Below are 10915 nucleotides of genomic sequence, written 5' to 3' on the forward strand. Positions count from 1 at the left end.
TTTTCTGCCTGCATCCAATAATTCCATCATAAGTTTCTCTACTTTATTCCTATGTTGCCAAAAATTTCTGTGACTATATTTACTCATTGATTTGGGGACAGTAAATAGTGTCATCACTAACAAATTAAAAACAAAACTAAACTGAAACTAAGATCACCTTATACCATTAGCATAGTTTATAATACCCAATCTTGCATTTTCTTTAGTGATGAAATAGCTCATATTTTCCTTTGGCCTTTTCTCTGCCAGATGTATCAACCTCAAATATCATGCTGGTGCTTTTCACTGCAGTTAGGTCATAGCTGTCATTAGCAAAGAAATCCTGGGGAAAAAGTAAAACATATCAGGGGAAAACTAAAAAAGTAACCAAAAACTCTGTCAAAATATTCAGGTTTGTAACAGGTAGTAGTTCTTATGAAAACAGATTCCAGGATCGAAAAAAAAAAAAGTCAAACACTGAATGACTAGTCTGAATATTGCAAAGTGAACCAAAAAGCCACAGATGTTTCCAGGTTTATGTCTGAAAATCTGGAAAGGTGAATGATTTATATATTTTCATTTTTATGATGGGGAGAGTGAAGTGAATTGTTCTGTAACTAACAAGTCATGAGATGTTGGAACATATGTTGAAAAGCTCAGTGACTTGAATGCTGAAATTGGCTACTCTGCTTTGTCTTCACAGCTAAACATATTTTATTTCTAGTTCAGAGATTTCTGCTGCTTTAATACAATTTTTATTATTTTTTGGAGAAAATGGAGAGCTGACAGATAACTTTGACTACTTTAAGCATAGAGGAGAAATTTAGCAATTGTTCTTAGTTGAAAAGATTAGGCATGCAGAAAAAATTGTCAATAATATATTATTAAAAATATGTTTTTGGAAAATCTATATAAAGTACTTCTAAGGAAAGGCAAATAGAATACAATGAAGATTCTTCACATTTTCCTCTTTTCTGTATCCATAGTCTACAATCTTAATAAAATTCTTAAACTCACATTCCTGACAATTGCTATATCAGAATATTATTTTAATGTATTCATTGTGAATCATGTTATTGACAAATAAGTATTGTTGAACTTTATAATCATTAAAATGATTAATATTCCTTTGAATTTGTTTCAAAAGGTGCTTCTATTAATTTAATACATTCATCTAAATTTTAGAATTGCTTTTTCCTACTTTTCTTTTTCATAGTTTTCCTTCCTTGTCTCTTTCCCTCAGACCCAAGATACAACAAAATGGGTCCACTACTTACACGATCACTGCACAGTTCTTTCAGACACACCTGAAAATGTATCATTTATAAGACAGCCTTTGAAATGAGTAATAACCCTAACCTTAACATTCGGCTTAATATTTACAGAAGAAAATTCCTGAGCAAATATACAGTAGTTATTTGGTATGGTTAATTTTACAGAAGCTTAATGTTCTCAGTAGGGGATATGCAAATATGCAGAAATCTACCAGGAGTCTGTCTTCAGTCTCTCCTCACTAAATGCTATTCCTAATTTTAAATACAATGTATTAAATTCCCACTTGTCCTAGTGAGAGTCCAGTTATGAGATATAAATCACACTAGTTATTTTAACAGAAGAAATTAATATAAATAATTTGCAGACTAGATATAAAGCTGTTAACTAGGTAACTCAAAGGGCAAATCAAAAGCATGAAGGTATCAGGGAAGTAGCAATTGCAGTAAGAAGTTCCCTAATTGGACCTAAAATTCCAAATGCTTCATAAATGGAAAATTGTCAACAATCTTTAGCTCACTTTGTAATGGTTCTACCCTTTCTAAAAGGTAGCTTATCCAGAGATCTCTAACATCTTTAGATATAAATATATATTAAATTTATCCAGATTTTTTCTAGTGGATGTAGCAGAGGCATTAGCCTACTATGATCTATTACATTCTAGAAATGGAAGTCTCTGAAATATATTTTATTAAATTGACAATGTTATTTAATATGCTTAGGCTAAGTCAGTTATAATTACTTTAACATTGTTGTAGTACTTATCAAGTGAAATCACACTTTTAGGCAATTTTGAATACTCCGACCTAGCTTTCCATATATGGAACTAGGTTTTCTTTTAAAAACCATATTTTTCAAAACAGATATTTGGTAGAATAGATATGTCCATGTATAAGATTCTAGATATAGATACTAGATCAATAGATAGATCTCTGATATACATTTATATATTAACTAACAATGTTATTATAGTAAAATAAGATATGGATTTTAAACTATTCCTGTATAGACTACTGTGCTGTGAACCAGATTTCAAACATTACTTTTCAACAACAAACAACACATTTTATAAGGTATAAAACTGACAGTAGAAATATATTATCATATATAAAAACTCATTAAATTCTGTGATCTTGACTCAAAAACATCAAACATTAAGAACTATGTAAAACTGTTGATTCATCTGTGATATGATAGGATATCGTATATCACTTTGAGGAAAGTGTTTTTTTTTTTTTTCTCTGAAACTCTCCTAATTTTGTCTCTTAGCATACAGCAAGTATATTTACCAAAATAGTTTGATATTTGTATATTAAATATGTTTCTGGTCACATATACCTATATTAACTCTCTGTTTTTCATTCCATACATTTTTTCTAGTCTCCAAAACAATGTATATAACTGACAAAAATATACCTGTATTTCGATATCTCAAAGGCATGTAAAATGCAGCAATTTCAAAATCATACTCTCTCCTTTAGCTTGATCTACTTAAAATACTCCATTTTTCACAGGATAAAGGCAGAAATTCATAGTATGTCATATAATGCCTCTGTCAGCTGATTCTTGATGATCTTCCCCCGCCTCATCACCCATCACCCATTCTTTTGTGTTATCCACACTGACAGTTTTTCAAGTGTACCTTATTATGGCTGACTCAAAGGCTCTGCACTTTCTAGTTCATCTGTCTGGATTGTCACCATGCCCACACACACACCATTTCCCTAGTTCATCATGTTTCCATAGAGATGCTTTTCTGTCTCCAAAGGATAGGGCCTGTCTCTTTGTTAAGTGCTAATTTGATATAGCCAGGTACACATTGCACTTTGTAAAAATAGCTTTTTGATTTTTAAACCTTCATCTGTTTCCTCTATTAAGCTGAACTTTTTTGTGAAAGTAGGTACACTATTTTTGTTTTGCTGTTATTGTTATTATTTTTTTTTACCATTGTCTAGAACAATGCCTGACACATCATAGACACTCAATGGACATTTGTTGAAGGAAGGAACAAAGGGAGGGAAGAAGGGAGGGAGAGAGGGAGGGAGGGAAGAATGGATTAATGAATTACCAATGAACTTTTTTATTACTGGAAAACATCCCAAATTTGGAATCGGATTAAAATAATTTCAAACTCAGCCTCCAATATGAAGAAACTGTAACTTGAAATGTTGTGTCATATTTTTTTTTTATCTATAATGAGTAAAGTGCAATGTTCCAATGAACATTAAATGAAATAGTATATGTAAAGAATGGATGGCAAGCCATATTCTAGTTAGACATTCTGAAAAAAAGTAAAATTCCTCTCCCCTTAAATAACAATAAAATAACTAAATTTGTGTTAGTTTTCTGAATGTTTCACAATGTCCAAATGTTTGCCATCTGTAACACAAATACTTTTTATTAAAGAACTGTTTTATTCAGATAAAATTCACATAACCTCACAATTTTCCTATTTAAAGTGTACAACTCCATGGTTTTTAGTGTATTCAGAGTTGTTCAACCATCACCACAATCAGTTTTAGAACATTCTCATTACCCGCCCTCCCCACAAAAAAAATACTCATTAGCAGTCACTCCCTGTCTCCTCTCTACCCACCTTTTGCAAGCCACTAATCTACTCTCTATCACTATAGATCTGCCTACTTGGACATTTCAAACAAATGCAACCATACCACATATGGTCTTTTGTGACTAGCTTTTTCCACTTAGCATAATGTTTTTTAAAGTTTATCCATGTTGTAGCAAGTGTCAATATTTCATTTCTTTTTATTGCCAAATAATATTTTATTGTATGAGAATGTAAAATGATGCAGCTGCTTTGGAAAACAGTCTAGTACTTCCTCAAAAGTTTAAACATAGAGTAACTATTTGACTCAGCAATTCCACTCCTAGGTATATACCCAAGAGAAATAAAAACATGTATCCACACAAAAACTTGAACATGAATGTTCACAGCAGCATACTTATAATAGAAAAAAATTAGAAACATCCCAAATGTCCATCAACTGACGAATGGATAAAAAATATGGTATATTCATACAAATACTTCTGATATATATTCATAGTTTTGCCATCAGATTTCCAAACATGTTGTAAATCTTAAAAATTTGGAAATATGATTTGATCTACAAATGTAAATCTCATTTTTAAAATCCCAATAAGGAAATGAACTGTTTCAAGGTGGATTACATTAATGTAACATACTTGAAGTTTCTTAAAATATGTGTCATTAAAGGAAAAACAATATAACATTTAATAATTACAACATATTTATATATTGTTATAGACTAAATGTTTGTGTCCCCTCAAAATTCATGTTGGAACTTAATACCCAATGTGATGACATTTGAAGGTGGAACCTTTGGAAGGTGATTAGGTCATGAGGGTGGAGCCCTCAAAAATGGGATTAGCACCCTTGCAAAAGAGATCTCAAAGACTCCTGCTTCACCATAGGAGCACACAGAAAGAAGATGGCAGTCTATGAATCAGTGAGCCAGCCCTCAGCAGACACTGAATGTGCCAGTACCTTGATTTTGGACTTCTTATCCTCTAGAACTGTGAAAAATAAGTTTCTGTTGTTAATAAGCTAATCAGTCTTTGGTATTCTGTTATATCAACCCAAAGAGACTGAGATATATATTTCTCCAAGATACATAAATGAATTTTAACTATTTACCTTCACATGCACATATATGTCTGCTTCTACACAGGTCATACAACTACATTTTCTGTAAACAAAACTTATATCAGTAAGAACTGTACTTAGATATTGATCATAGATATCATTTGCTGATGAGTAAAAACATCTTTTATAAATACTTTCTCATATATATCTTTAAAAAATATTTATCAATAAAATATTTTAAAATATGAGGTAATTCTTCTTATAGTTTATATATACATATATAAGTATAGATATACTTATAGAAAGGTAGATATCAAAATTAATATCTATTTATATATTTCCTCTTCTAGGGCAGCCCTGCTTAAGACAAAATGTACTTAGAATGTTGCGATTTCTCTCTATAAAGTAGATTATGTATATTGTTATTAAAACTTTGGTCCATCACACTATAAAGATCATTTTAGATTGAATAAAGAAATTTTACAATTTTTTTAGAGATTTTTCATAGCAAGTTATTTATATGAAAAGAGCAATTATAAAATCAGTCCTTAAAAAGCTAAAATATGCTTCATAAGAATATCCAATTCCACCTTCACATTTAATCTAATTAGTACGTTTAGATTTTTTTGTCTGATTTTGAATGCAGTGTCCTATATTAGCAGAATGTTCTCTTTTGTAATAATCATGGTCAAGCGACAAAATTGCTATGCTGTTAATGAATGGCAAATGGGACTGTCAAGGATCCCAATAAAACTTCTTTTTCCTTTTCCCTATAAAACTGATCAAATAATTGGTGTACCAGAATGAACTATGTGAAGATGTGTGTATATTCAGGTGCTCAGAGACCCATAAATAGTCACTGCTCTGTAATCATAACTGAAGCTCTAAGAGTCTATGGAGACTGACTGGGGCATTGTATAACTGGTAAAGTAGGGTATATATTTCCTCACTTGGACTCCTGAAGTCTGTTCAATACATCTGCAGAAAACTTTTTACTATCTCATCCATATCACCATTCTTTTCTTTTTATTTTCTATAGACATATTTAAGAATATTATGGAAATTAGAAAAAATAATAATAAAAAATACTTTCCCTCCTTTTTGTTTCTATATCATCTTTGTCTCTATGTAGGTATACTTTATATTACTTAAGATATCAGTGGATGTATTATTTAGAATTACAGTTATTTGTGTAGAAGATGTCTGTCCATTTCCCCATGGATCCTGTTACCATTTTCATGCACACTGGGTCCCTATCTACTTTTAGTACCAATGGTAACAACTGTGTATCTCTTTGTTAGAAGACTGGCCTCAAACTTTCAGAGTACATATTTCCTGAATGTATGTAAATATGGAAAAGCTTTTATATTACATCCCTTCCACAAGCATTCCTTAACAAGTATCTGATTAAGGTGGGGATATAAATACCCAGCTCTATTGCCCTTAATCAGGATCACCTGGACATATGATCTACACTTTTCTCCAGAGTTCCCCTCCAGGGTTGAGCCAAAGTTACCCACCATGTGTCTTTGTGGGATATCACATACTTTGCTGACCTTCTTGGTTTTATTTTCCTACTTTCTTCCCAGGTTTTCCTGTGAACTCTTCTTAACAAATCACTCCCAAATCTTGCTTTTAGAAATTGCTTCTGAGGAAACTAATCTAAAATAAGGCCATGAGTAACAACAACAAAAAAAACTATGTAAAACAACTTTTAGTGAAGGTGGTTCACAAAAGGTTTCTGGATCAGAATTTGTCAACAGTGGAAACTAGGGCAGATTTTAGTGGAACCTAAGGCAGACAGAGTGAAGCAGCCACCATTACTCTCAACATCACAATAGTCAAATGTGATGATGAACAAATTTAAAGATGTCTGGTAAGTTGCTGCCTGATAGCAATCTCCTCTGCTCCTCTTCTAGCTCTTATTTCTAACTACCAGCCCAGTTGACCACAGCAAACCTAGGACCACCTCCAGGAGCTGGACTGTAAACTGTAGAAGTGGTAGCTACAGAAGGTCAGTGGCTTCCTATAGACCTTCCCATGGGTTTCCCTTTTCCACTTTGGAACCTGAGAGAGGCTGGCTTCTCTGACTGACTTCTTAGTGTCTCCTTCTCTGATCCATCGGTTCTTTCTACCTTCACTTCTGCAAATCTCACAATTGTGCCAGATCTAATTGTTCCTTGGGTTCTTTATCTATAATATTCATTGTGACTTATGCATAGTGACAAACACTTAATGGTCAACACATAAATATTTGATGAATATGTGGATGGTTATTTCACTGAAAGAGATCATTTACTAAGTGACTGGGAAATTATATCTCTCAAATATTAAGTTTTTCACTGATAGAATTAAGTTCAGCCATAAGCTGTGAAGTTATTTCACTAAACTTATGGATCCTTATGATGTTTAGAATTCAAAGCAATTATTTTGTGAATTTATAAAAGAAACAAAAGGAAGACATAGGAATAGAATATCCACATCCCCAGTTGATACTTTAAAATTGATCAAGTGCTAAATGTACCAACCATTGCCTGTTTAATTGGAGCATAGATAAATGTGTTCAAAGAAAACATGATTCAGTATCTCTGCAAATAAACTGGACCATATTGAACTTTCTTTTTTCTTGATAACAAAATAAAGACATTTCTAAATAAGCATCAGGAAACATTAAGTAAGTAATTTATGGTCAAAAATGTGAAATTTTATACATTGCATCTCAAAACTAAGCCTTGAAAAATAGCAGTGTTTAGGTGCTGCATGTGTGCAGAAAGATGCATAGTATCACTTGTTTTATTCAACACTACAATGAAGAAATTTAATAGGAGTCACTAGGAATTATGTCAGTTAAGTAGCGATGTTGTTTAACCATGGGAAAGGGAAAATAAATAATGAGACTTGAATTCTAAGATTTATTACATATGTAAGAAACCATTCAATGCAATAAAAACTCATGAAAATTAATATTTTCAAGCTAAATTATTACAGAAAATTATTTATATGTCACTTGTTAATGCTGCTCTCATTATTCACTCTCAAGGTGTTGAATAAATTTTAGCAGAAGCATGAATGTTATCTTCAATTCAAGTTAGGCTTTATTCTGCTATTTCAAAAACTATTCCAAACTGACACTTTTTTCTCCTACTCCACTCTTCTCCCAATAATGTTATTTCTATTTTTGGTGGGGGAGGAAAATGAACTATGATGTGATTACATTATAAAATATAAGTAATCTATAGGAAATAAGGATTACTTGAGTTAAGCAATGTTTAATAACATTTTTCACACTAAGTAAATTATGGAAAATGTCAGCTCTAGTATCTATTAGCTGCATGATCCTACCTCCATTTTTCCTTTCTGAGATGTGTTTCCATAGCTGTAAAAAGAGAGAAGCTAACCACCAAGTCTACTTTATGGAATACACTTGAAGTTCGGTAGAATTAATGAATGTACAAATGTGCATTGTAAACCTTAAGATAGTGCATGGCTGAAAAAACAAACAAAAAATACTGTGAATTACATAGAGTATGTATTTTAATTAGGTTTTCTTTGAAGCACATCTCAAAATTACTTTTATAGCAACATCGAGACTGGTGTTTGACCAAACAGTTGCTTAACCATGGCCCAGTTGACATATAAGATCAGCCATCAGAGTAAGCCTTAAATGAACAGAAGATATTTGCCACAGTATGAAAAGGTATGTATATTATTAACTTGAAGAATCTATTCAAAAATAAAAGCTTTCTCACACAGAAAAGGAAAATTCAAATGGTCATTCAACATAAGGAAACGTATGTGTCGCCAATGTTGCAGGCTAATAAAAACATAAATACAAACAAAAAACCAAAATTCTTATTTAAAAATGATAGACATATTTTGATAACAGTTTGGTGGCTTCTTAAAAAACTAAACATATTCTTACCACGTGATCCAGCATTTGCGCACCTTGGTATTTACCCAAAGGAGTCAAAAACTTATGTCTATACAAAAACCTACACAGTGATATTTATGGCAGCTTTATTCATAATTGCCAACATTTGCAAGCAATCAAGATGTCCTTCAGTAGGTGAATGGATAAATAAACCGTGGCACATCCGACAATGGAATACTCAGCACTAAATAGAAGTGTGCTATCTATTCATGTAAAGATGTGGACGGACTTTAAATGAATAAGTATTACTAAGTGAAAAAAGCCAATCTGAAAAGGCACATACTGTGTGAGTCTGACTATAAGAACTTCTGGAAAAAACAAAATTAAGGAGGCAGTAAAAACACAATCAGTGGTTGCCAGGGTTGGAGTAGGGGGAAGGGTGAATACGGCAGAGCATAGAAGAGTGTTAAGACAATAAAAATACTCTCTGTATAAAACTAGAATTATGGACGGATGTCATTACACATTTGTCCAAACCCATAGAATGTATGAAACTGAGAGTGAACTCTTATGTAAACTATGGACTTTGGGCGATTAAGGTGTGTCAGTGTAGGTTCATCTATTGTAACAAAAATACCTCTCTGGTAGTGGGTGTTGATAGACAGGGACAATATGGGAAATCTCTGTACCTTTGTCTTAATTTTGCTATGAACCTAAAACTACTCTAAAAAATCTTTAAAAAAGTGACAGATATTGTCCTTTGTAAAAAGTATACTGCAGGAATTAAGATGGGTGAAACTGTCACCCAGGGGTTAGGGAACATCAACCAGTCTATTTATATCTCAAAATTAGATATTTTTTGTAATGCATGGGTATTATCTATGATCCCTTCCATGAATGGTCTTGTGATCAATGAAGTGGAGAGACCTCAGGATAACCCAACTGGCAGAGCAGACCTCTGGACACTTAGGGGAGAAGTTGGAAACTGTAGCAAAGCTAAATTTTTGAGAAATTTTAAAAGACAATATGGAGCTATTTGGAGCCTGTGGGGTTCTGCTGGGAACAAGACTTCTAAAATGACAAATATGTCTGAAAGGCTGTGGTCCAAGGCCATTTTTGCCGGCTATAAGCAGGGTCTCTGGAACCAGAGGAAGCACACAGCTCTTCTTAAAACTGAAGGTATTTATACTAGAGATGAAACTGACTTCTATCTAGGCAAGAGATACGCTTATGTGTACAAAGAATAGCACAGTAACTCCTGGTGGAAAACCTAACAAAACCAGAATAATCTGGGGAAAGGTAACTCACGCTCATGGAAACGGTGGCATGGTTTGTGCAAACTTCTGAAGCAACCTTCCTGCTAAGTCCATTGGACACAGAATCTGCGTGATGCTGTACCCTTCAAGGATTTAAACTTATTGAAAAGTACATAAATAAAAGTGTAGTTTGGTAAAAAAAAAAAAAAACAAAGAGGCAATTTGGAAATATTACTACTCACATATATTTTAAAAAGTTCACAATATCTATCCAATGAAAACATATAGAATTTATAAAGAACTCAGGCTGATTTTTCATGATATGAAAACAGTAAGAATCAATTTGTCAATTGACACTTTAACTTTTAGAATATGGGACAAGTAATACTGTCTCTTATATAAAGGCATCCACACTCTTGAACACTAGCACTCAAATAAATATAAATTTAAATTACATTTCCTTAAGAAATTAGGAAAATACATGTTTCTAAACTACATTATTTGCATTAGTCCTCACATTTTGCATTTTAAACTTAAAAGACTAAGATGTGAGAGGGAGTTTCTTTCATAGTGCTGTTAGAACTCTACTAAGGAAGAAATGGAAGAAGGAAAAAGGGAAATTGAATTTGACCTTGAGATTTTTCATATTTTTCAAAGTAAAGGATATATTTATGAAATTTGTGAAATTACTCTAAAGCTTTTCTCGCTTTTGGAATTAAAATATAATTTGTGTCACATGTGTCATTTCTTTATCAGCAAATTTGGAACTTATTATCTCTACTCTTAAAGATTTAGTATTAAAAGAAGATTCATGTCTGAAAACTGTGGCTACTGTTTTACGTATTAAATGTGCCAGTATCAGAACTGGAGAGTGAAGTAAATGGAAAACGCCAGTTTCTAGCCAGGAAATTA

At 32.5% G+C, this 10915-nt stretch overlaps 1 pseudogene; it reads left to right on the plus strand.

Moving 5' to 3' along the window:
- The first annotated feature begins 9823 nt into the window (after window positions 1–9823).
- Window positions 9824–10160, plus strand: LOC132419459 (large ribosomal subunit protein eL33 pseudogene; annotated as a pseudogene).
- The last annotated feature ends 755 nt before the right edge of the window (window positions 10161–10915 follow it).

This window comes from Delphinus delphis, chromosome 2 (assembly GCF_949987515.2).
Source record: "Delphinus delphis chromosome 2, mDelDel1.2, whole genome shotgun sequence".
In the NCBI taxonomy this organism is placed as follows: domain Eukaryota; kingdom Metazoa; phylum Chordata; class Mammalia; order Artiodactyla; family Delphinidae; genus Delphinus; species Delphinus delphis.